This window comes from Alexandromys fortis, unplaced genomic scaffold (genome assembly GCF_014885135.2).
Source record: "Alexandromys fortis isolate MF-2015 unplaced genomic scaffold, M_Fortis_MF-2015_v1.1 scaffold_236, whole genome shotgun sequence".
Taxonomy (NCBI): domain Eukaryota; kingdom Metazoa; phylum Chordata; class Mammalia; order Rodentia; family Cricetidae; genus Alexandromys; species Alexandromys fortis.
Window position 1 is genome coordinate 1,012,317 of NW_026068189.1, and position 25,507 is coordinate 1,037,823.

A 25,507-nucleotide genomic window follows, 5' to 3' on the forward strand; every position below is an offset into this window, starting at 1 on the left:
TTAAGTTAAAAAAACAGGAACCCAGGCCTCAGTGATGTGGGAGACCTGTCTCTGCAAGCTGTGAAAATACTTCAGTTAGAACAACAGAAACCCAGGTGTCCGTGATCTGGGAGATTCGTCTCTGCAGGCTGTGCAAACACCTGTTAGAAGAATGGGAACCTAAGTCTGGGTGATGTGGGAGACACTGTCTCTGCAGGCTGTGAAAACACCTCAGTTAGAAGACTAAGGATGGGAACCCAGTTTGGAGACTCCAGGAGGAAGTGCAGGTAGAGGTGCCAGAGCCAGGCAGCCCCTGGGTAGCATGTGGAAGCTCACAAAATTCACAAAGAGAGCACTTTGAGGACAATGGTATGACACTCAGGCACTTACATAGATACCTGGTATAGAAATGGTATTGGTCAAGAAAGAAGGAAGAAAAGGAAGAAGAGAAGGAGGAGAGACAAGGAGGTGGGACGAGGAAGATCATGAAGGAGGCTGTGCACTAAAGAACTGAATCTTCAGTTATATCCAGGAAACTCACAGGGTTCTTCAGAATATTCTAGCAACAGGAACACTGCCAACTGGAAAAAGAAAGAAGGACAAGGGAAAGAATGCAATGAAAGGAGGTGATCCAGCTTCCCATGTTTTACAGGCAGGAATCAGTTGACAAACACCTCAGCTACCGCCTTGTGCTGCACTCCCAATAGCAAGGTGACTCAGTGAATCGGGCATGCCAGAAGAAGAGAGTGGGGGAGGCAAGGGTAGTTTGTACAGTGAAGCACTATCCTAGAACAGGGAAGGGAAGGGCCATGGGCACAGGGCAGACAGTGAAGGGAGCAGGACAGGAACACAGGCCAACAGTGATTTTTTTTCCAGACTTACAAGGTCATGTGAGTGAAAACAGTAAGAGCTGCGGAGGGAGGCTGGGTGAAGAGTGCCCTTTACTAAAACCCCATCCCAGTATCAAGTATGCGTCCATTCCAGGAACCTGTGTTCACATGCTCTCATTTCATCCTTCTATACAGCTATGAAGCAGCTAGCATTTTGTCCATTTTAGAGATAGATTAGGGTTTGGAGAGAACAAGGAACTTTCTCCTGGTTACAGAGAAGGCATGCTTTACCAACTGATCTTTCCTTTTGATTCTTAAGGTGAGATGTTCTATGATTGAGTAATCAGGCTCCCCTTGCTCTGTTAGTGAAGTACAGCAGAATAGAGAAACTCACCAAAAGTTTCTCTGAGGTTGATCTTAGGTCAAAACAGTAAGCTGATTCATGCATCAGAATAAAGAAGGGAAACATTGGTGACTCTCAAGGAAGGGAAGAAGGCAAGAGCTGGAAGGGGAGAAGAGCTTTGAAATGCTCTCTTCTGGACATGGCCATTTTGAATATCAATTCACAGGAGCTGGGGTTGACTGCATAAGACCATCAGGTGATATCCCAGCGTGGATGGGTGAGATGCTCCTGAGGTCTCACCCTCAGGATAAGAGTTGTAATAATTATCAGCCATCGGGAAGGGAGGAAACAGTTTTCTTTAAGGATTTGGTTGCTGGTGGGTTGCCCATGCTCCAGAGGATGACTCTGTACCTGTGCACATGTGATCCACACTAACTGGACTCATGGGATTAATAACAATATTAATAATAAGGAGGACATGAAATCAAGAGGTATATATATATATATATATATATATATATATATATATATATATTCTAGGGATAAATATATATTCCCAGGGATAAATATGGTGGTAGTGAGTGTATATGATCAAAACACATTGTACAAACTGAGATATTCAAATAACAAACAAACAAATGTTTACCATGAGTGACAAGTCAAGGAATCCTAGCTCTTCCTCTGTGAAACCCAGTATAAAAGAGATTTTAGGGCTTTGCTGCCTACTTAGATCTCTGTTCCTGCTAGCCTCAGAATAAAATATGAGTTCTTCAAGAATCCATAGCATTTGAGTCTTCTGGGATCTATAGTATCCAAACATAGATGCAAAATACCCAATGGGATGCCCACTGAAGTCCATAGTATAAACATCCTTGTAATTTGTTCTATATAGAACTATGGAAAGCAGATGCCCAAGGCTTTCTCAGAGGATTTTTTTTTCTCAAGTCACTAAAAATGACAACTTCAAAGCAGCAGAGTCTGGTGATGTTAGATAGTGGTTAAAATACAGATTTCAGAGAAGGATAGACTTAAACATGAATAATGGCTCCATCTCTAGTTAGGTGTGTAGCTATGGGAAACCTGTATGATAGGTTGATAGTGGGGACAGATAGGGCAGATAGGGGACGAGTTAAATAGCAAGTTTAACTCACCTTTATTGTTTTGGTTATGCACTACATAGATGGTGCATCATGGCTACTTTGTCAGCTCTATGAAATGGTGAATCGGGCTCTTGAATCTCTAAGATTTGATAGAAGATATGAGAGCCCAAGAAACCGTTTCAGATGTGAACTGGTCTGAACCACACTAAGTATCACATATAGTAGATTTTTAGAATATGAAAGGAGGACGGAGGAGACAATAATGGATCAACACTGATGATACCAACAAGACTGACAATTCAAAGGAACAAAGTTACAAATAAAACAAACCAAAATGGCACCCAAGCTTATCATATCATTTCATGAAAGGATAAGCATTTAAGTACCAATGTGTAATCATTAAACAACCTTGGAATAAAAATGAGTCTTGGAAAAAAGTTAGTTTTCAGAAAAGGTCATTTAATTCATCCAATGTTTCTTGTTGGGTAGTGACCAAAGTACCCCTCCATTACTGCACCAAGTTCTCATGTAGCCCAGACTGGCCTGAAACTTCCTATGTGGTGAGGCTGGCCTTGAACTTCTGATTCTTCTGCTTCTTCCTGCCAGCACTGGGTTTACAGGCACTCACCACTCATAGTGCAATCCCCACTCTATGGTGCTAGAGATAGCTTCAAGCACACAGAGCAAGAACTCTATGAACAGGCATGTTCCATCATCTTTCTATTTATATATATGGTTGGTAATCCCTGAGCAAGAGTCAGATAATTGACAGGATGTTTTCATCTGAAACCATAGAGAAGTAGTCTCTGTTGGAAAGAAATGGATAAGAAACCTAGTGTAGCAAAGTAGAAGATGGCTGATGGACGTGTGAAAAGAACCAGAGTCAATTATTGTACCAGGAAGATGGGCCTTGCAGATGACAGCCATCTCTAGCTTAGCTCAAACTAATGATTCTAGTTTTTTCTTCATTTTATTTTTGAATTTTCAGATTTTATTCACTCATCAAGTAGCACTTTGTATTGAAATATGATTCTTCAATACAGAAGCATTGATATTTAGTATTCTCTGGCCAGGTTCCTTTTCCTGTTAGAAGCTTTAGTCACGTTCACATATTAAAACTGAACTTTTAATGAAATATTTCTGATACAATATATAATTATTTGAAAGTGTATAGTGTTGCGGGAGGTCCTTCCGCTCCTCCAGCCTATAGCCGCTGAGATACCAGCCCATTGGGGAGTGGTCTCTCTCCCTTTAAAAAAGTGGCCATTTCCCTCTCCTCTCTCTCTCTTCACTTCCTGCTCCACCGGCGACTAGACTCCCTTCCTGATTGCACAGAGGGCTGTTGTCTGGGACAGTGATCTGTAAGTTTTTTCCCTTTAAATAAATACCATCCTATTAATCATAATTCCAAACTGGTGTGGCATTGTTTGTGATGTACGCCTTCATCATAGTATTAACAAAGTGGTACAGTTATTTAAATATGTCCTACTTTTTCCCATCAGAACAATAGTTTCAATATATTATAGAATAGATTAAGAAATTTTATGTTGGACGAGGAGATGACTCAGACCATAAGATGCTCACTATATAAGCCTTAGGACCTGAGTTCAATACCCAAAACCTATGTAAAAAAATGGAGACAAGACAGACTCTGGGGATCACTGAACAGCTAACCTAGCCTAGCCTAGTTAGCCCCATGTTTCAGTGATATTCTCTAGGGATCACTGTCTAGCCAGCCTAGCCTAGCTAGTGAGCTCCATGTTTCAGTGAGAGACCATATGTTAAGAAAAGCAGGATGGATAGTTACAATAAACAACTCTGGAGGTTGACCTCTGGCTTACACATGCTCACATACACACACATGCACATGTCCACTCACACAGAGAAACATGCAGACTCACATATATGCTAATTTTATGTTATCAAAAGAATTAGTAAATCAGAATGGATAGGGTAATCTTAATAATTCCCCTAATGAATATACCATATGTATAGATAAAATTGGGAGTGATCTAATTCACAGTGAGTTTTGCAAAGTTCTTAACATTCTTGTGTGCACAGGTCCTCCTTGACCCCCATGCTGTAATACATTCTAGAGGTGGTTTGTCCTTGGGAGGGTGTGCTATGGACAATATGTGTCCTCTTACTCTCTTCATAGACTCACTTTATTGTCATACATGAGGGGACAATTTTCACTTATTATCCATCCCTGGACAGCACATTCCCTGGTTGTGTTTATAATAAAGGTGAGCAGGAGCAGCACCTAAGAACTGTGCTCCTTAGTCTCAAGGCCATCAGAATTTCCTAGTGTTTGCACCAGAGCGAATGGGCAAGAGTCTGTGCCCATAAGCAGACTATCAGAATTCCCACAGCAAAATCTGCATACAAGTCAAGAGTAGATACAAGGTCTGTGTTAAAGGTGGTGATATGGACAAAGACAGAGTATAGGATCAGCCATGTAGAGAGAAGCTGGGGCATGGGAGGGGGAGGGAGAGGCTTGAAGTGAGGGGCGGCTAGGGTCACGGGTTCTACTCCTTTCTCAGTACTCCAGTGCCATCTCATTAGTTGTCCTTCTGCCTGGATGTTATCTACACCACATGTCCATCTATCTTTAACGTAATCCCACAGGACTGGGAAGATAGTTCAGCAGTGCTGCTGTGTTTGAGTCTTAGGACCCCCAAGACGATCACCAGGGAGCCACACTTCCAAATGCAAAAGCAAGGTTTCGTTTATTAAGTACAGGCTAGCATAGGTCCTCTACCTCGCAGTCTGACACAGCAGATGGGGGAAGAAGGACTCCATCTACTATTGTAAGGGGTTTCTAAAGAAGAAAACCTCAAAGCAATCACAAGGATACAGTCTCAAAATACAAAAATGTGTATCCTATATCATAATTGGCTAGAGATTAGGTAGAGCTCAGCTGTTAGTTCCTGATAGGCTATTATCTGAGGGGGACAGCAACAGCTCCCATGGTTACGTATTCCAGGCATCTGCTGACCCTTTGCTAACCGCAGGGATTGTCTGAAATATTACCCAGCTGGTAGGGGAAGTTGGGTGGTCAACATTCTCTGTATGACTACTGGTGTGGGAATGGGCTGCAGTCAGCAAATTTGTGTAACTTAGGTTTCTCCATTTGCGAATAAGTCCTCTAAAGAGAGGTCCAGTGGCCTCTAGCATCAGATGGGGGCCAGAGGGAGTCGACCTTCAGTTTATCCTGGGGGCTGGAGTGTAGTTCAAGGTCTCAAAAGGGCCCAGCTCAGAAATAGGATATTTTCCAGCCTTTCATATCCCCATAGGAGTTCTAAATGGAGTTCAATCCTGAACTCTTAGTTCCTCAACCTGATGAGAATAGCATGCAAATTCTATTTCATCTTCATTGGGAATGGAATAATAGGCAGAGCAATATACATTAGCATTAGTATGCTGAGCCATAAGTTGAATAGTGTCAAGCCTTTGTCTTACAAACTGTACCAGTCTGTTGATTATTTATGGGCCAACAGTCAAAATTACTAACAAAACCAATAGGGATCCTATAACAGCAGAAACAAGGGTAGTTAAACAAAGAGAGATATTAAACCAGGATTTGAATCATCCCTGTGAAGAGTCCAATTCTTTTTTCTGCTTGGCCAACCCTTCCATAACTTTAGTCAAACTATCTCTTATAATCCGTGAGTAGTTAGTGTAAAAGCAGAATTCCTCTCCTAAAACTGCCAGAGTCTTCCTAGGTAAGGGAGTTTTCTTTGACTCAGCATCTCAACCAAGAATTATAGGACGATGTATTCTTATAATTGCTTCCAGCTGACTTTGGGGCATCGCTGTCAAGAGCTAACAAAGGTAAAATGCTAGCTAAAAACAAAGAGGAAATGGGGTGTTTATCAGGAACATCTGGTTTGTGGACTCTGTTGAAGAGCCAGGGAGCATTCACATCAGCTAGACTGGTCCACATCAGTTCTCAGCAAGTCCAGGGTCCACATTCATTTGGAGCGGATTATAGTCAGCAAATGATGCTTGGTTGTGTCTGTCAATCAAGGGGAAACCTGTTGAGACAAGTTCAAACTAGGAACAGAAATTAAAACTTATATACTTATAGAAAATAATTTATTTGAAACTTTTATGCCCATATTGAAATCCATATTGTAGAAAAAGCAAATAATAGATATCTGTAAAACAACCACAACAAAAAGACTCATACCTTTGACTCCTAGCAAAAAACATAGATTTGGGTTAAAAGTATGTAAACTTATATTTAGAAGACAACCAAAAGAAATTTAAAATCCTGAGCTTGTGATCCAAACAGCAAATAGTCATTGCCCTATCAGCTTATCAGAACTATAACATAGAAGGGGAAAGAAATCTGAAACACTTTTATATTTTAGTTATTTACTTATACTGTTGTAACCTATATTTATATCTTAATTTTTTCTGATGCTGCCAAGCTAACAAAGCTACAGTCAGCCTAGCCATCAATACTGCCAGAGATCTCAGAAGGATACATAAATTATATTTAAGTACAGACCAAACAGCTTTCAAATCTATTAAAATTGACAGGGACCAGCCCATGGACAGTCATACCCAGGTGTCCATAGCATTGGTGGCAGAAGTATCAGAGCAGCAGGCTTTACCACACCCGTAAGGTGAGAGGTTCCTCTGGAAGAGGGACATGGAAAACATTGACTTATTTTGTCTAGGTGAAAGTGGTGCAATCCATCCTCCAGTGCCCACAGTCTGGGCTGGGTCCTCGCAGCAGGTTGTAGCATTTGAGCATCTTGCCCAGTGGTCAGTGTTACATTATCTAGGTGGAGACATTGTGGTATCCCATAATCTTTTTTGGAGACCTTGGGTCACTGCTAGGATCTGGGAGTCTCATTGTCATAAATGCCATATTCCCCAGATGTCTGAAGCATGAGGGCTGCCCAGGTATATCTTTTGTTACTAATTACTTCTTTTAAGCTTGACTTTAAAAACCTCTAGAGGGTGTTTAAAGTTTTTAAGTAAGGCTTATCCTTGTAATTGATTATATCAGTACCTGGAGGATATCTTACTATTCACTTGCATTTCGTAATAGTCTACAATAAGCTAACATCTTTCAAAAGACTAGGACTTTATACTCCATGTTTTTCAGGTTTTAGCCTTAAAAATCATTTCAGTATTAATATAGAATGTGACTCATTTTTTTATTTGCAGGTACAGGAAACAACAGCCTCTAGCCTTTCAAAGACTTTTTTTTTTAATACCTTTGATGACTTTTATCTTTTCCTTTTCTTCTCTTTACTATTTCAGTCTTCTGCCTTCTCTTGTTTTTTAGGCAACATAAAAACTTCCATCACAAACTTTCTTGTTTTTCCTCTCATTTTTCAGACAACATGCAAATTTCTATCAAAGTCTTTTTCTGTAATTTTTTCAGCAGTCAAGAACATAGTATAGAAATAACGTTTAAAACAAAGGAAGGGTATATACATCTTAATCAATAATAACTTGTACCTAATTTCCTAAAAAGGTGTTAAGTATTTATAGCCCATTGACTCTAAATAACTAGCCCTCATATATTTTTCCCCTGTGGAAACAAAAGCATATTTTTCCCAAACACATGCATCTTTGACTTTTACTTTAAAATTAATGTTTTCTAAAGTATGCAGGGTGGTATAATTTAACATTTCTTATAAACAGTATCAAGACAGAAAAGGGTTAAGATGGGAAACTGTTGGCTAGCAGAAGAGACCTTGAATGTTATCACAGTGAAGAAGAACTTGGCTTAGGAAGAAAAAGGGGGGGGGGCATAGCACTGGTGGGCACACAGTGTGTCCTTGGATGTCAATATTCCTAAAAAAATGTTTTTAACTTTTCTCTGGCTATAATCTCAGATTCTCTGTTTTACATTTGTGCAGTGTTTCAGTTGCAAGCAGGCAGTTCCCTATGCAAAGGTGTGCAGGTCCCTCTCTCCTGCCCAACCAGGCCTGCAGAGATCCTTAAGCTGATGCAAAGACAGGGCCTATAGAGAGGGGAATAGAGGAAAATGTCCATATCCAGGGTGGCTCCCTGGCTGTGAGGCCCAGCTTTGCCCGGGGACTGTGTCAGGCTGTTGTCACCTCTATTTTTTCTGTCCGCAGGGGCTGTTCATAACTGAGCGTCTCCACCCTTAACCCACAGCCTGATGCACCAGCTTTGCCACGCAGTCTATCCCAGGCGTGGCTGCTTGCTGACCTTGGAGCCCGTGAGTCCTGCCCAAATCACCATCTCCAGAGGGACCCCAGGGCCACGCAGGTGACATGTGTCCAACATGCAGGGAGCTTGCCACCGCCAATTCCCAGGTTCTTTGCCACATTGCACTTCCTGCCTTCTCACCGCTTGGCTCTAGGTGCCCAGGGAGTGTGTTCCCTGCCATCAGACTAGGCTCAGAGCTAGGGGTGCAGACCCTAGACGGGCTGCTGCCAGCCCACCAGCAGCAGCAGCCGCCAAGGTGCTATTGTTCCTGTTGTTCATTCCCCTTTTCCTCCCCACATTTAAGCTCTGTCCCGTTTTTCCAGGTCTTGTCAGTCCAGTCTCCAACACAATAAAGACAGAAACAAACAACAGACAACAAATAAGAGCTACAGAAAGAAAACAGCGAGGCCTCAAAAACTCAGCCAAAGGTCTGAAGTCCTGGTTTTATTTCCCGGCTTGGGGTACATCCATGATTCCAAAGACCATACGAGGCCTGGGCTCCCAGGGGAGGCTCTGGGTTCCTGAGGACTTAATATCCTGCAGACCGGCCTCCAAGCCTTCCAAAAGAGGAAGCTGATCAGAACCTGCTTCCTTATTCTGAACAGACTCCAGGCTCTTTGTAGGGGCTCTTGACAATGAGGAGGACCCAATTTCCTCCAGACGGGGGCCTGCTCCCTCAGTGGGCTCCAGAATGTCTTCGTGGATGCTGGTGATCTCGGCCCTAACTAACGTCCGTCAGCTCTTCCAGACATTGACCGTTACGGACCACCTCACAGGCTCAGACACGGCATGCCACTACAGACACCAGTGTGGGCTGCTTCAAAAGGAAAAAGAATTTTCAGCCCCAAAATAATGGGGAACCCCTTGCTAGAAAAAAGAGGAACCACCTTTTAGTAGGCTACCAGATTTACACAGGACAGAGGTCAGACAGAAATCACAGCTACAAACATTTGACAGACAACATCACTCACTGGTGGTCCAGAAACCTTCGGGTGGACGTCTGGGGGGTCTTTGGGATCCTAGATAAAGCCCCAAATGTTGTGCCTGAGTCCTTGGACTCCCAAGAAGACCACCACGGAGCCACACTTCCAAATGCAAAAACAAGGTTTTGTTTATTAAATATGGGCTATCATGGGTCCTCTGCCTCAGAGTCTGACACAGCAAATGGTGGGAGAAGGACCCTATCTACTATTGTAAGGGGTTTATAAAGACAATAACCACAAAACAGTAACAAGGTTACAATCTCAAAATACAAAATTATGTATTTTATATCATAATTGGCTAGAGATTAGGTAGAGATCAGCTGTTAGTCCTGATAGGCTGTTATTATCTAAGGGGGACAGCAACAGCTCCCTGGTTGCATCTTCAGACATCCGCTGACCCTTTGCTAACTGCAGGGATTGTCTGAAATATTACCCAAGCTGATAGGGGAAGTTGGGTGGTCAACATTCTCTGTATGACTACTGGTGTGGGAATGGGATGCAGTCAGCAAATTTGTGTAACTTAGGTTTCTCAATTAGCTAATACTTCCTTTAATGAGGGGTCCTGAGGCCTTCAGTTTCAGCTAGGGGTCGGGGGGTCAGCCTTCAGCTTATCCTGGGGACTGGGGTGTAGTTCAAGGTCCCCAAAGGACCCAGCACAGAAATGAAATACTTTCCAGCCTTTCAGTGCTAGCCCAGACAGCCAGCAAAGTGCCATGTAAGCAGAAGGACATGAATTCAGACCCCATCACCTGTTCCATGTGCAAAATGATCCATGAATCCAGTTTCAAAACGGTGAGTTCACTGAGTATATAGCAAGCCAAGTGGAAGGACAGATACCAAGTAGCAGAAACACAGAGAAAGTCAATAGTCAGCAAAACATCCTCAAATCAAGTGCTCAAATATCCAGGAAGATGACTGGAGTAACTTTACCAAGCAAGCAAGCAAAAGCAACATCATCAGTTTGGGTACTTACAACATCTATCAGAAATTGACTGAGGATGTCCTGCTGAAGTGGTTACGCTGGAGTTACTGTGTGAAATATTTCTTCTTAATGGAAACATCTCATCCAGGAGGGATGCGGGCAGCTCATGACTCTGGAGGCAAACAAATGTCATGTCTGGGAAAATTAAAACTTGTAAGATTCTCAAAGGCCCCTCACCAGCTTTATATAGGCAAGAAACCAGTGGGGGACAGTGAGGGACAGTAGGGGACTGGTGAACTGAGTTCAGAGAGGAGATTCTCAGGTCCATGTAGCTGCCTGCAGGTTGTGCCGACAGTCCCAGAGATGCAGCTTTCATGAGCTGTCATAATGCTGGAGTGAGCTTTTAGGGGAGGCCTTGGAGTCATTTCTGCTCTGGGAAGTAATCCCTCATCCATACTCCTGTTAGTAACCCCAGTAAGTGCTTATTAATTCTCCAAGCTGGATTTAGTGCGGTCAGGCAGTCATTCCTTTGATCTGTCATGGTCTCTCTCTCTCTCTCTCTCTCTCTCTCTCTCTCTCTCTCTCTCTCTCTCTCTCTCTCTCTGTACATGTGCGTCTTCCCAGAAGAAGGCTCTCACACACTATGCATCCCTAGGCAGAAATGATAGTGAAGAGAGCTTTTGCGTGTGTTTGGATGTAAGTATGCAGTGCTCCTGCAATGGATTTTAAGTTTAGGAGTAAAACTCTATCAAGCCATTGAAATGAGAAGAGTTAGAAAATATCTTTTTCCTGTGTGCTAGCGACATGTGCCCAACTTCTGGTAAAACTGAGGTGTTAAAATTTTTATCTTATGTCTGGGGATATAGCTGAGTTGGTAGAGTGCTTGCCTAGCATGCATAAAGTCCTGGATTCACCCCCAGCACTGCATAAACCAGTGTGGAAGCACGCCTCTAATCCCAGCGCACAGGAAGTGGAAGTTTAGGAGGATCAGAAATTCCAGGTCATCTTCAGCTATGTGATGATTTTGAGGCCAGCTAGTCTGCATGAGATCCTATCTCAAAGAAAAAAATAATAGTAAAATAATAGGGGTTAAAAGATGATTTAAAGGGTAAAGGTGCCTGCTCCACGTCTGATGACCTGAGGGGATCCTAGGAACACACATGGTGAAAGATTTGACTCCCACAAGCTGTCTTCCATGTATTACAGCATACACACACACCACACACACACACACACACACAAATACAGGCAGAGAGAGAGAGAGGGAGTAATAAACATTCAAAAACAAAAATTCAAAAATAATTTTTTATCTTGGAAATGGAGGTGGCATAATTGAATATGGTAGAGGGGTCTAAAGCAACTATTGCTATGCTATAGAACAGCAGGATGGATGCAGCTATTAAAAGCAGTCCCTGAATGGCTGATCCTGGGAGCTGAGACACTCGAGTAAAAGTCAGGGGATAATTCCTTGAAGGAGTCAGTTCTCTCCTTCCATCAAATGAGCCCAGCAATTCAACTAAGGTTGACAGTAAATGCTGTTACCTGTTTAACGATCTCTCCAATCTAGAAATCATAATTTCTTTAAATCATACTTTATGACTATCGTGATAGATTTTAAAGTCACATAACTAAAATCCTCATTAGAGAAGCCTTGTTTCAAGACCGAGGCTTTAAATGCAAACAGGCAATGGAAGCCATCATTCCTCTACCCATGCTCCTAGAATATGGACACGGCTCTCAGTTCTGCATCCTCTGTACCTTCTCAGTGCCTCGCCATACGAGACAGTAGACATCCGAGTGTTGAAACTGTATTCTCAATAGCAACCTCATCAAGGCCTCGGTAACAATTTACATGTGAAACTCATCTGTCATGGAGAGGCAGAAAAGCCCAAGGTATCTGTTTGTCATTTGGTGTCTTATGTGTCAGGCAGTAATTACCCCTGGTGTCTTCCAAAATGAAGCCGTCTCCTGCACAGATTGACTCTGGTGACAGCTCCTAACTTGCTGGAGAACAGCAGAAACTGTTGGAAGAGGGGCATTGCAAGACTTACCATCCCGGGCCTGAAGGGGGTGGAATTGAGCCCATTTTGATCAAGAGACACAAATAACATTCCCCCAACCCCCAACCAAAGCTGGAGGCAGTCTTAGAGGTCATGGCATAAAGCTTTAGTCTCTCCAGAGAAGTAAGATGAAATATTCTCTAAAATGAATGCAGCAGGCAGCTTGAGCAAAGACATTCTTTCATTTACTACGTTAAATAAGTAATCATTCCTTCAAAGAACTGTGACAGACACCCATTTACATATCACAGGGATGTGTGTTTCGACATTCTCATACTTACCAATGCTAGCTTCCAGTGCCTGCTTTCTTTAGCCATTGCCAAAATAATACCTTCAGAATATTAGCTTCAACTTCACACTGAGTAGTGCTGACTAGATTTCAAAACTGATAGCTAGAACAGGGTTTCTGATAAGTAGTTCATGCTCTAAAAGATTCTCCAATTCAGAAACAAATACGTTTTCATATAACATATTCTATAGCAAATATATAACCAGATATCTGTTTATAGATTTGTTACCTTTTATTTTGTGTGCGTATCAGTGTGTGTGTATGAGTGTGTGTGTGTGTGTGTGTGTGTGTGTGTGTGTTTAGTTTTGCTAGAGAACCTTGAAAATTTGACTAACATAGTTGTGGGGCACGTCATGAGACAAGTTGTGGGAGTTGTTTTTCCCTTCCAGCATGTGGGTTTCAGAGATTGATCTCAGGTTGTCAGGGTTGGCAGCAAATGTCTTTACCTGTAGAGCCTTCTAACTGGCCAGATAATAAGTATTTTTAAAGACTTTATTTATTTATCTATTTGTATGTGTATGTATGGATGTGCGCACACACATTGTAAACAGGAGAGGTTTTGAATCACTTGCAGCTGAAATTCCAGGCACTCGTGAGCCACCCGAGAGGGTTCTGTGATCTGAATTCCAATTCTCATGACTAAACAACAGCACTTGTACTCTCACACAAGTGGCTTATCTTCACAGACATACGTACAATTAAAAATGAGTTTGAAGGAAATATCTAAATCTCTAAAAAACCCCCAAAGACAATACCTAATGTAAAATATGGAAAGAAAAGGGATTTTTTAAAAGGTGAACTGAACTACAGAGACCCAAGAAACTGACAGGTAGATTAGGTTTCTGTAGCTGAATCACAGGAAAAAAGGCAAAGAGAACAGAGAAAGAAGATGCTTGGAAATTTCAAAGTTAGTGAAGGATAGAAACTCATGCTTAGTGAGCCCTGACTTCATACACAGACCACTGAACTGTACACACCTTGAAAGCAGGCAGAGGAAACTATCATGTGACTTGGGGAAGTATAGGAGGAGACTGCTCTTTCCTTTCCCAGCCAACCAGACCCAAATAATTACACAGAAACTATATTAATTACAGCACTGTTTAGCCTATTAGCTCAGGTTTCTTATTAACTAAATCTTACATCTTAAATTAACCCATTTCTATTAATCTGTGTATCGCCATAATGCTGTGACTTACCAGGTAAGGTTCTGTTCTGGTGCCCTTCTCCTTTGGCTGCTACATGGTGTCTCTCTGACTTCACTTCTAAATATATCTCTAAATATATCTCTTCCAACCTGGCTATATTCTGCCCTGCCATAAGTCAAAGCGACTCTATTCATTATCCAATAATAGCAACACATATACAGAAGTACATCCCACATCAGGAAATAGTAATACAAGGGGCAGTTGATATTGCATTAGAAACATAAGGAGAAAATGCGCAAGAATGTATCTCCAGAATGGATGGGTTTTGTCACACAGAACTCTACAATCAGAAACGTTCAGTGGGAGACCCTGCCTCTGTCTGTTGGTGAAGGGCGCCTGTTCACACCATCTGTTTCTAAAAAGGGGGGTGAAGAAGGAAGACACCCAACATCATCCTTTGGTCTCCACATACTTGTACATAGGACATCCACATATATATATATGTCAAAAAAAGTAAGGACTTACTCAGACAAACATGTGCTAACGAAATGTGTTGTGTGTAGTGGTGCTACAAGAAGTGTTAAAGAAAACTCTTCGAGTTGAGACCTTTGGTCCTACAGTAACGTGCATTCATACTTCAGATCCTTGGAAGAATGAGTACCTAAGCAAATGCAAGAGATTAGGAGATTTTGCTTACTGAAGTTTTAAAAAAGAAAAGCAAATATATATGATCTTTACCAGATTTAATTATAACACCACCAGAAACTGTAACCCCATAGCATGGGGCTTATAAGGTTTAGGGTAAGGGATATAGATTATTTAAAACACAAAGAATAATGTTACAATATTAAAAAGTTTCTAAAAGTTTTGCATAAAGTGATAGAATATCAAGCCCATGTAGACTGTCTTCTGTGAAAATATGTTTTGTCATTTCAGATAAAGCCACTGAAAAACAATAAAACATGACTATTACCAAAGGAGAAGAATTGCTGTGGAATGTTGAACTGATGATAGTTCCATAAATAATATACAATTTATAAAATAGCATCTGCAAATCAATAAGGAACACACTAAACCTGCAATCAACCAATGGATCAAGAAGCATAAAAAGTAATCCACCAAGCACAAAAATGAAATGGTCCTCACAAATGCAATGGGGCAATTTATGAAGGAGAGATTCTGAATAACTTTCTGAAATTACCAAAGTTGTGTTGTTGTTTGGAATGGCAGTAAGAAATCACTCTGGGAAATATTTTCCAAAATTTTCTGTGAAGAATGATGTTTGATCATCAAATTGAATGTTTTTCTTGACTTGGGCTATAAATCCATCTTTGACTCTATAATAATAAAGTTTATTATGCTCGAGAATCTTGTGTGAGTCCTGTTGGAGAAGTGTAATAACTCACTCACAGTATTATTTCTATCACTTTTCTCTAACTTCAACTACTATCTCCTTTCCTTTAAAAAGATGCATGCATGTGGCTGTGTATGGGTTTGTGCATCTGTGAGTGCAAAGGTCTTCAGAGTCTGGAAGAGATGCTTGTTCCTCTGAAACACAACAGTCAGTTGTGAGGAGCCCTATGTGGGTGTTCGGAGTATAACTGAGGTCCTCTGCAAAAGCAGTATGTGCCTTAACCTGAGCCATCCCTCCAGCTCTAAGTCTGACCATTAGACATCACTACAAAGCAATGGCCTACACTGTGCTTAACTCTGTGCTATGTGTTTGCTGTGCATTTTGTTTTGGAATCTCGATTCATGTTCCAAGGATGAGGAAATAAGGAGACTTTGGAAGTGCAAAAGGGATCTAACTCCTGATCACATGATTGGTGAGACCAGGAAGGGTGAGCTAAATTCTCTCTCTGACATTGGAGGTCACTAGGCGGTATGGTGTGGCTCTGCTGAAGAAGGAAAGATGGGAAAAAAACATGAGCAAAACAGAGTCAGTAGGGGGATAGAGTAGCTTCTCAGAAATTACAGGGCAGATATTAGATGTTAATAGCAAAGAAAAGTCCTATGAACAGGAAGATGCTTGAATAATCAGGCAGAGTCTGCATGTGTTACAAGGAGAGTTACAACTAACAGGGGCAGGCTCAGAATGAAGCTCTGCTGGTAGTGTCTACTTAGCATGCAGGAAGTTCTGGTTTCACTCTCCAGCACCTCATGAAACCAGTGTGGTGATACTCACCTGTAATCACAGCACGTGGGAGATGCAGGCAGGAGGATCAGAAGCTCGAGGGCACTGTTGACTACATAGCCTGTTCAAGACTAGTTTAGGCTACATAAGATCCTGCCTAAAAAGTAAGAGTAATAGTGGCTAGTGAAAATTTGAAAAACAATTAGAGATAAAAAATGAAATAGTCTAAAAATGCCATAACTTAAGCATATATTTCATCTACTTATATGAGAATAATGTGGGTATCCAAATGTAGCAACTAGTATACCTGGCTAGCAAGAGTTATCTGTGTACTAAAACAGACAGATCAGATTGATCTCTTTATACTTTTTAATGACTAATTTCCTTCCTCATATATGCATTATTTTCATAAATAGAAAGTATTTTCAAAAAGGGAAAGTGAAAGAGCCACTATTTCAACTGCTCAAGGAAGGAATGTGAAGGGGTAAACACAATTCCACCAGATTTAAGCAGCATCATTCATGACGACTGCTTCTGAGCCCCTGGTATCTTCTCAGAGGGAGACTGCTCATTAAGTACATTTCAATAATGCAGCGCAGAAATATGGCTAAGTTACTAAAGAGCGATGGCTCTCTCAGGACGCTCTTTCCACGGGGACTATAGCTTCTCCTCAAATACATTTTCATTCAATTACTGTTTCTGCAGACTGGAGTCATAGCGTGCCTGAGTCGGATAATCCCCCTTTAATAGGGGTCATCCTTCTTGCCTATAAGCTGGCTCATTTTATGATTTGGAGCCTCTGAGGAGTCTAATGATTTTATGGTTTTTTGAGACTTGCATACATTTTGGGTTTTGCCAACTCAGGTGGTGTGGTTTGCATGTGATGACTGTAGGAGCTTTAACATCTCACCTGTTCAGAGGGTGCTGACAGTACCTGACCCTGTCTGCTTGCTAATTACAGGAATTAGAGAGAGGGCTTAAATAAGAAGCACATGGAAATGGCCTTTCATAATAATGGAAGAATACCAAGTATAAATGGTCATGTCAATTACTTGGCCTTTTGTCTATTATACATACTATCATTAAAATCATCTATCTATCTAGTATGTATCTATCATTTTTCTATTATCAATACTATATTATCAGCAATATCAATCTGTCATGTATCTATCATCTACCTCTCTATCTTTGAAGCAATTGTTGTTGGTGAGAATTTCAGGAAGTCACAGGTCTCTGAAATAAAGATACATTGTGGTGTGGTATAAGGATTAATCAATTCTTATAATTTTAGTACAAAGCACTTCAGTCTTGTTGCATGAATATCACTTTCTGTTAAGCTATTTGCCTTCAGGTTTTTTTAAATTTTTTTAAAGTACCATAGCCAAAGGATTGTGTAAAGCTTAACTGAAAGTTTGTCAAGAATGAAACAGACATAGCTGGGTGAAAATCGTCTCTCCATCTCTGGCTTTCTGATGAGAGGCAAGGTTTACAGTCTCTCTCCCAGCTCAGATTCAGCATTGTAGACTGAGAGTCCTGTGAGGCAACCATCTCAACGTGCAGCACTGGATTGTTTATGTAACTGACATGTCTCATTTTTTTCAATTTGAATTTATTCCTACTTCACGCATGAAAAATTAGAGGAGTTTATTGGTTTTTATGGGGTTTAAATGCAAGAAGGCTTGTAAAGTACAAGGCATGGTGGTCTAACCTCTTATAGATGTTCGATAGATACTTATTCAACCACCTGACTTTGACAAGGGTAAGATACACCATGGGAATTAGCTCAAGTAATTAGTTAATGACTTCAAATTCTAAGCTTCAATTTAATTGCTGCTATTAAAGATGTCTCCCTTATTCCTTGACACCGGAGAATCTCTACCCTTTGCTTAAGATTCTTCCATCTTTCTTTTTTGAATATTGTTTCCCACTCTCTTAAATCCTTCCATGCCATAACCTCTGCCTCTTGGTCTCCAAATTTAAAGTGAAATTTGGTCAAGTTTATAAATCTTGGAGGCCAGGGATTATACTATGCACATAATTGATTGCATAAGCATTCAAGTCACAGTATTTAATTTCCCCGTATGCTGACTTCCTCACTTGCAGGAGAAAGGCACCTAGAGGACAGTGTAAGTTGCTATTTGAATGTCCTCTGAGATGTCAAATGCATGGATGTAAACAGTAGTTTTGTGTTATGTCCTAGCTCCTGTTCCCAAACTCTAATACCGTGCAAACCTAGGCTATTTCTTAATTTTTATGCATGTGTGTATGCATATATGAGTTTTTCTGTGTGCTGCTGTGTGTTACATATACATGTGGAATCCAGAGTACAAGTGTAACAAGTATTTATTTATTTATTTATTTATTTATTTATGATTTCTGCCTCTTTCCCGCCACCGCCTCCCATACCCCCCTCCCCCAATCAAGTCCCCCTCCGTCCTCAGCCCAAAGAGCAATCAGGGTTCCCTGCCCTGTGGGAAGTCCAAGGACCACCCACCTCCATCCCATCCAAACTGCCTAGGCTCCCACAGAGCCAGTACGTGCAGTAGGATCAAAAACCCATTGCCATTGTTCTTGAGTTCTCAGTAGTCCTCACTGTCCACTATGTTCAGCGAGACCGGTTTTAACCCAGGCTTTTTCAGACCCAGGCCAGCTGGCCATCCTCCTGAATATTAACCTTCACCAGGCGATGAAAGGAGACAGAGACCCACATTGGAGCACCAGACTGAAATCTCAAGGTCCAAATCAGGAGCAGAAGGAGAGAGAGCACTAGCAAGGAACTCAGGACCGCGAGGGGTGCACACACACACTGAGACAATGGGGATGTTCTATTGGGAACTCATCAAGGCCAGCTGGCCTGGGTCTGAAAAAGCCTAGGATAAAACAAGTTTTCTTTTCTGATTATTTTTGGATTACCAGGCCAAAGATAACAACAAGGAGTCTTTTTATTAATTATGAAAGCCTGGCCTTTAGCTTAGTCTTGTCTCCAACTAGCTCTTATAACAAATTAATATGCTTTTATTAATCTATATTTTGCCACATGGTTCTTTACCATTCTTCAGTATGGAATATCTGATTTGCTCTGAGTATCCTGGTGAAATCTGCCCATCTAGATTCCTCCTCCTCTTCTTCTCTTTCCCTAGAAAGCCAGCCTATCTTTTCCTGCCTAGCTAGACCATTGAGCTCTTTATTGAACTAATCAGAAGGTGCCTTGACAAAGACACATGACAGTGTACAAGAGATTATCCCACAGCTTTTCCACCTTTTTGTCTAAAATAAAAGGGAAAGGTTTTAAACTCGAACACAGTAAAACTACATATAATAAGAATAATTATCAGGTAAGGATTACATTCAAAATGTCAAGTCCATTTGTATTTGGCAAGTTTAGAGAAAACACTTTGTTATCTATGATTTCTTATACCTAATTTACTTTCTATCATAACTTGTATTACTTTCCTAAAAATATCTTTTTAGACCTTAAACATTTTCTTAGTTAAACAGCTTCAGCTTTTATGTTTCTTAAAATTATGCACTTTATATCTCTTATGCAAGCTACTTTTCTGAATTTGGTAACAAGAAAAACTGTAAAACTATAACTATTTGTTCTTCAACCCCATCAGAGTCTCTAGAAGAATATAATATTACCTGAGTAAACAGGAAGTGCAGAGCAAGAAACCTCCAAAACTACAGAAATGACAGAGACATCTGGCTGCCTGGACAGTTACTTGTTTCCTCTGTAACATTGGGGTGTTCATCTTTGGCCTACAGGTCTAGAATATTGGACAGACTTTTATGTAAAACAGTAATTTTGAAGTACTGTTCTACATTGTCTAGGAAAAGTTCATCAGTTACCTTCTTTTGTGTCCTACTTGTTCAATTTGGACTGCATACTGTCAGCAGTTGAGGTAAGGGCAAACGCAAACGCCATGTGGAGGTTCTTTGATGTCCATTATCCTATTTTGCTATTAGGAGCAAATATATCTGATTGTCATGAAGAAATATGTTATTGAAACATCCTAAATGCCATATTCTGTAGATCTCTGAAGTGTTTGATGACCACATATCTATCTAAAAATATATCTCTAATTTCTCTTGAAAACAAATATTTATATCTCTCCAAATGACAAAAAAAACTACCCATCCCACTTTTTGGGAATGCGGGCATTGTGTTCTCTAGACTGCTTTCTTTTGTCTGGGCCTGATGGCAACTTTAGGGCACCCTGAGAAAATTCTGTTAATTATCAAGTCTTGGGAGAGTTAATTGTACCATTTGTTGTCCAGTCTCTATGCAATGGGAAATTGCTGGGCCTATCTGAAGTCCTGGCTAGAACATTCTGTGAGACTGGGTCATATTTACTAACCAGTTTGAAGTTTATCTGGAGGCAGAATTTTGTGAATGCTGCAACAGAAGTATTCTGAGAGACTTGATCACCTGAGCTATTTGTCTTTATTGGTATCTGGTCCTTTTGCTCTGAAAACACACAATGTTTTATAAGTGTAATATATATATATATATATATATATATATATATATATATATCTGCATTAACACAAGTATGGAGCATGAGGTGTGCACAAATCAACAAATGCTGACTTTTTCTTCTATGTTTGAGCAGGTGAAAGGTATCTGTTAACTTTGTAAGGCTGTTTGGATTGCATAGCCAAACCTCTACCCATGACGTATAAAAGAAGGGCATGTAATAATCAGTCATGAGAAGTCTGCAGCTAACAAGATTTATTATGTTTCATCCAGTCTCAGAGATGTTCCCATGTAGAGGGGTCAGCATATACATCAACTGTCTTGCAATTTTATTTCTTTTTTTCTTCATGTCTATAACCAAGATTTTCAGGAGGTCTCCCCTGAGGCAAGCCATAGTTTTTTGTTTCCTTTGGAAAGAGAAACTAAACCTTTCCCTCAATACAATGTTTTATTTGACTTCCATTCTGAAGCTAAGACATTCTTAAAATATATAAGCTGTCTTAATTTAGCAGTTTCCATAATCCAGTGTCTCTCAGCAGCTTTTGATTTTTGTTTATTAGCATTGAAAAAATTTAAGTCAACAAGCATCATACCTGATCCATACACCCTGTGCATTTCCCATCTTTACATGACTTTTATTTTACATTACTGTACCCTCTCTTTAAAGGCTTTATTTTATTATTTTAAAACCATTTTTCTATGATTATCCATACCAATTTTCTTTTATTTTCTTTAGTACCTGGGCACATTTTAAAATATATTGTACCTGTGCAGAGGATTTTTGGTTTGGATCTGATTTTTTGAATGCCTGTAGTCCTGTGCTTGCAGTGTTCTCTGATCAGGAGACAAATCTTCAACTGCTAGCTAGGCTTTCACTGCAGAATGGCACTGGTGGCTGGCTCCACCCACCCCGGGTCCTCAGGCAGCAGTCAGAACAACATCTCCTCCCAGCTGTGGATCCTTCTGCAGCAGGTGCTTGACCCTAGTGCCCAGAGCGAGTAGGGTGCTGGTTGCTCAGTTGCTCAACCTTACAGCCCAGTCTCTTAAAAGAACTGCGCCTCTGTATGCTGCAGGCACTGGCAATACCAAGAGACCACGGTCGACAGGAAGCCATGTCTGACTCTGTGTTTTGAAGTGTTCTAAACGTTTTTTTTTTTTTTTCAGCTTTCTCAGGCCCTATGTGGATTTACATGCCCAGACATTGGGTACCATTTGTGGAAAGCTTTCTTCAGGTTTCCAACCTGTAGATAATGACAAGGAGACTGCTAATTAATTATAAAAACTTGGGCTTTAGCTTAGGGTTGTCCCCATTTTGCTCTTCTAGCTCAAGCTAACATGCTTTTGTACAACTGCACTCTGCCTTGTGACGTTTTACCTTTTCTCAGTATGGCAAGTTCGATTTTCTCTGAGTCTGCTAGTGAAATCTATGTGCCTAGATTTCTCCTCCTTTTCTTCTCTTTCCCTGAAAATCCTGCCTATCCTCTCCTACCTAGCTACTGGCTAATTATCTTTTTATTAAACCAATCAGAAGACACCACATGCAGAGACATCTCTACAGTGTAAACAAATACTGCACAACAGACCAGCCTGAGTGTCATTTCTCAGGCACTTCCCAGAGTTTCTTTTGACACAGAGTCTCTCACTAGCTTGGACCTTGCCCATTAGACTGGGCTGGCTGGCTAGGAAGCTCCAAGGATCCTCTTATCTTTGTCTCCCCAGTTCTGGAATTACAATCTTACATGACCAACACAGACTTCAAAAAGTGGCTTCTGAAAATAAAATTCAAGTCCTCATGTTTCAGACTCTCAGATATGACAAACAACAATAATACCCCCTAAGAAATCAACATGTCACTAGACGGCTGTGTGACTAAGAATAAATATCAATTTCAGAAACGTAGCCACAGGCGATAGCTCTCCTTTTTGGCCTCTGGTTTATGTAACTTACAGGTATTTCAATGGTTCAAATATCAGTGTGCTGGTATGCATGAACTTGCTGATCTATAAAGCATATGGCATTTTGAAATATCGATCTCTTTGTTGCCAGCATGTAGGAGATATTAGTGCAGCTGGGATCCTATTTGTAACTATGGGATTAGAGTTATAGAAGTGGAAAATTGGAATAGACCCAAACACATGTGAAATGGAAAGTCCAGTTGGCAGTGGGGCGAAGGATGGAGAATAAGAAATGAAGGGAGCATTATTTTAAAAGCTGACTCGTCAAGCAGAAAAGAAGCAGCCAGACGAACAAGCTTTGGCTGCCTAGGCCGCCTGCAGCTCCAAGTTGATTTTGAAGACTTAAGTTCAACACGACAGCTGGAAAGGGCAGAACCGAGTTGACTCTGGAGAGAAGGCATCCCTGTGGGGCATGGAAGGAGGAAGATGAGTTCAGATGAGAGCCAGCTGGGCTCAGGAAAGACTGAAAAGAGGGACAAAATCAAGAGCTTAGAATGTTACCTAAACTGGACGTTGTATATTTCTGTTCAATATCACTTGTATTAAGAAGTCTTATGGATCCAACCCTTTTATGTTGTGCTGGTGAACTGATCTTTTATTTATTCCTTGACTCTTTAGCAGATTCTACAATATCTTGCATGTCTGCCTTTACCAGCTCCCTCAACCTTAGACAATAATCAGGTTCCATGTGTGAATCCACATAGGAATTTCTTGCTCAGGAGCTGTTCAACAAAAGAGACTCTATAAAGCTTTTTCTATGTGTTGGGGTGTGTATGCACATGCATGTGTTCACACACATGTGTGGAGGAACAACCTCTGGCACTGTGTTCTCTCTCTCTCTCTCTCTCTGTGTGTGTGTGTGTCTGTCAGTCTCTGTCTCTCTCTGTTTCTGTTCCTCTCTCTCTCTTTTCTTTTGAGACAGGGTTTCATAGAGATTTAGGACCTACCAAGTAGGCTGATCTGGCTGGCTATCCAGTGACCCCTAGGGAGCTGCCAGTCCCTAGTCCTTCTGCACTGGGATCACAAGTGCACAGCTCTTTATGTGGGTTTTGGGGGGAATCAAACTCAAGCCCTCTTGATTCTACAATAAGCACTTTCTCAACTATTTTATTTCCCCAAACCCTGTAACCAAGTGACTGAGGGCTCATCTAGAAGAACGGTAGGAGCATTTGGTTCATAGACACCAATTGGAACCATGAAGTCTCTATCCAGGGATTTATTCCCTGTTTCCAGCTGGAACTGATTCCTAATTTCCTCTAATGAAGGAAAATGTAAAACCCTGAAAGTTTCATTTCTGAGAAACAGTAGATATGCTTATTAAAAGAGAGGAAGAAACCAAACTATGCCCTAAATTTAGTCAATAAGAAAGGAAAGAATGGTTTACATAATGCTTATACAATCACAGGTTAGTGTTTTCTTCATTTTAGAAATCTCTTACTGATTAGAGATCACCCCCCCCCCCCGAGATCAAGCCATAGAAACCCTGTAGGAGATTCTTAGGGCAGACTTTTATAGTGTGTGGTGGAGGCAGTTGTGACTAACTAGTTCACTTACTCTCCTATATTCCAGCCATCTGTCATGTACAGAGGGACCACACAGGGTGGTAAGCTTATGGGAGATCCTCCATCTCCCTTTCATAGTGAAGCCGCATCATGCTGAGGCCCGAAAGCTCATCGAGGAGTAGACTGTTGGTTCTTGTTTCATATCTGATGCTGTGAATAACATTCCACACACAAGCAACTGAGAGGAGGACAGGCTTGTTGGGGTAACTGCTCCAGGTTGCAGCCAATCATTGCAGAACGATCAAAGCAGACACTTCAAGCCTCATGGCCACAGTTAGGAGAAGCGAGAACAGGTGTGTGGTTCCTTGCTGCTTGCTCCTGCTTGACTTTCTCTTGTCTAGTGCAGGCCCTCTGTCTATGGATATGGCGCACCAAATGTGGACTAGGTTTTTCCCCATCAACTATAAATCAAGACAACTTCCCACAGATGTGCGGGCAGGCCAAACTGATCCAAACAACTCCTCACCCTGGCCTCTCCTCACACGACATTCCAGGCTGCAGCAAGTGAATGGCTTAAGACTATTATCACACCATTCCTTCCTTTTCTCTGTTGAGTAACAGAAACTGCATGTTACCGATGCTGCCCTAATAAGATGAGGAGATTCCCAAGCCCTAAGGTATGGTTGTGTTCCCTGCAGCTCCCCGGAACACCAGCATGGGAAAGCTACGTTAGTGTGCTCAGTAGCATCAGTCCCCAGGATGCTGCTGCTGGAAACCCAGCCAACGCCACTCCACTAACAGCCTTGCTAGATATTGGGGCATTTATCTTTTGTAAAAGTTTTCAGCTGCTTTTTTCTTGTGTGTGTGTGTGTGTGTGTGTGTGTGTGTGTGTGTGTGTGCGCGCGCGCGCAGATGTTTATGCCTGTGTGTGGGGTAGTGTGTGTGTGGCTATCAGAGAATACCTTGGAGAAAGCAGTTTTCTATTTCCACTATGTGAGTTCTGGGAATTGAACTCAGAACATCAGTCTCGGAAGCAAGTTCCTTTTACCCTATGAACCACATGAAATATAGACCCTCAGACATCATTTTTAAAAAGATTTCAGGACGCACACATTTTGGACATATTTCTCAACAGTGGGCTGGTAATGAAGCTTAAATATGTTCATGCCTTCTGAGGCAGACAGCCTAGTTTGAAGTCATTTCTTCAAATTTCTTTAAGCCTTTCCAATCCTGGTTTTGCTGGCGCTCAAATATTGGCTATCTTAGTAGATTTGGTGCTGAAGAAAATGAGCACATACCTGTTTGCCATGTTTACCTTGTTTTTGTTCATTAGTCTCATGTTGAGTGTGGAGGAAGACAGAACACACATGCTGATTTCTGAAAGTACACAGCAAATCTCTTTCTAGTTTTGAGGATGAAAGCAACTGAAACAGTTAAATCAATAACGTAAGAAAGCAGAAAATCCCAAGTGAATGCTTCTTGGAGTGCACATGGCCCACAGGAACCTGTGCAGCACAGCACAGCTGGGTTCGGGCTGTGGTCTCCTTCACTCACCATGATAATCCTCCAGTTGCCGCACTTCTTTCT